Below are 2834 nucleotides of genomic sequence, written 5' to 3' on the forward strand. Positions count from 1 at the left end.
GCATTTTTCACATTTCCGTATCTTATCACAATATGTTTACTCTTGCTTTTAAAGTTCTGTTGGTTAGCAAGCTGTTGTGCAGCCATGTTGTCACTTAGCACAGTGATTGGCATTTCAGAAGGTATTCCAAGCTCTTTTATTAGGCAAGCAAACCACTCTATTTGTGATACACATTCGCTTATGGCTGAGTACTCTGCTTCACAAGTACTTGTGGCAACAAATGTTTGTTTCTGGGATTTCCACTGAACCAGGGCATTTCCAATATATATGGCATAGCCAGTGGTAGACTTTCAATTTTCTCTGTCCCTCCAGCTGGCATCAGCGTATGCATACACTTGCTGATCATATCCTGTATCCAGCACCAGTTTGTAATCTTTTGTGCCTTTCAGATACCTTAGGATTCTTTTAAGTGCTACCCAATCTCTCTGAGCCGGGTCTGCACTTCTTTGGCTTAACATGTGCACTGCCAATGTTATGTCGGGTCTTGTCCAACAACTTAAATATAACAGAGAACCCAACAGAGAATGAAACGCTGTTGCATTCTCACATTTTTGTCCTTCTGGTTCATGTTTGTACTGGGTAGTTATGGGAGTGTCAACCTCATTTGCCCTCTCCATTCCATATGTCTTCAGTAACTTTTCGATTTTTTCCTTCTGACTCAGAGAGTAAACCCCCTCTTCATTTCTCTGAACCTCTACTCCTAAGTAATTTTGAATCTCTCCCAAATACTTCAGTTTGTATTTGTTACCTAGGCTGTTTATAAACCAAGACACTTGCTTTTGTGCAGTTGTTATTAGACAGATATCATCAACATACAAAAGTAAATAACAAACACTTCCTTGCACCATTGCTGAATATAAACAGGAATCAGCCAGGCTTTGTTTGAATCCCATTTTTTCAAAGTTGTGTCTATGCATTCATGCCATAGACGTGCACTTTGGTGTAAACCATATAGTGCCCTTTGCAGTTTTAACACCATGCTGTCTTTTTCTAGCTCATAACCTGGTATTTCCTGTAAATATACCTCGGCGTCAATAGGAGCATTTAAATATGCTGAGGCAACATCAAAATGATTAACTTTTAACCCTCTCAGACTTGCCATTGCTAAAACTGATTTTACTGTTTCAGCCTTTGCTGTTGGGGCAAACACTTCATCATAATGTATCATTTTCCTCTGTGTAAAGCCCCGTGCAACCAACCTGGCTTTCCTCTGACAACTACCATCAGCCAGCTTTTTCACTTTAAAAACCCACTTACAGCTTATGGGCTTTTTACCTTCAGGCAATTCTGTAGGTACAAACACATTGTTGTTTAGCAGAGAGTTATACCCTGCCTGCATTGCCTTTAACCACGCCTCTTTCTCTAGAGTAGGTAACTCTTGCACTTCTTCAAAGTTTTCTGGCTCAGTTACACAAACCTGGTTTATGGTGGCTGGGAACCCATAACGGTCTGGAGGTTGACCTTTATTACTTCTTGCAGACCTCCTTGGTTCATTAATCTCACCCCCTGGGCTACCTTCAGGACTGCTTTTGGGGTGGATTGACTCTGGAGATTTACCTCCTCCTGTCCCTGTTGCACTTTCTTCTCTCCCCTGCTCCATGCTAGCAGCTAGTGCCCTTTTCCCACCTTTTCTTCGGTTTTTCACAGGTATGTCAACCCATGCCTTTGTCCCAAAGATTCTTAAATGTTGCAAACTGGGACTTTTGTTATAGAGAATTTTATAGGGTATGTCATCTAGTACCCTTGACCACAAGCAATTCCCAATATAATTCGCAGTCTTAATACTTTCAGCCCAGTACTTAATTGGAAGATTTGCATCTGCTAACAATGCTTTCATTTGTGTCTGCAAGACACCTCCCCTACGCTCTGCTACTCCGTTCTCCTGAGGCGTGGCCACATTGGTAAGCCTATGTTTAATCCCTTGGGCACGCAACCAGTTTCTTAGGGAGCTTGCCATAAACTCCCCTCCCCTGTCTGATTGAATAGAGGACACCTTTTCACCAAGTTGCCTTTCTACCCTTCTTACCCAGAACTTCAAAGTTTGGGCAACGTCAGACTTTTGCTTTAATGGATAGACCCAGCCAAATCTAGAAAAATCATCCACTAGGATTAAACAATACTTGTTGTGGGAGACACTTGGTGGAAAAGGACCAGTTACATCAGCATGAATCAACTCCAGTGGTTTTTTGGTTTCTCTCTGGCTTGCTCTTGCTACTGGGCAAGCCCTGCTTTTAACCTCTTTGCAGATATTGCAGTCTAAGTAATTATCACAACTTTTAATGTTTTTCATCCCCCCACACAACTCCAGTGTTTTGTTTAGCACCTTATAGCTAGCATGAGCCAGACGCCTGTGCAGGAGATGAATACACATATCATGGGTCAGGACATTTTGCACATTCGCAACCTTAGATTCACACTGCAGTACATACATATTAGTTCTAAGGCTAGCATTTGCCAACACTGCCCCATTTTGCTTTATCTGGCACTGATCTCCCACAAAATTTACTTCAAAGCCTGCTTTTGCCAAATCAGGAATGCTCAGGAGATTGTTTTGCAAACTAGGCACACACAACACATTCCTGAATGTGTGTCCCAGCTGTGGGAACACAACCTCCCCCTCACAAACCACATTAGCTTTCTGGCCTGTAGCAAGACTTACATGTTTTTTGTTTGAAGCCCTAGCATCAGTTAATAGTCCTTTTCTTTTACAAAAGGTTTGAGAAGCTCCACTGTCCAGAACCCACTGCTCCTCACTTTCTGGACCATCTGCAGACACCCAAGCGGTAGATTCCCTCTGCTGCCACTTGTGCTTCCGCTGTTTTTGTTGTTTTCTC

The sequence above is a fragment of the Podarcis bocagei genome, assembly GCF_964188305.1.
Source record: "Podarcis bocagei genome assembly, contig: HAP1_SCAFFOLD_44, whole genome shotgun sequence".
NCBI lineage: Eukaryota > Metazoa > Chordata > Lepidosauria > Squamata > Lacertidae > Podarcis > Podarcis bocagei.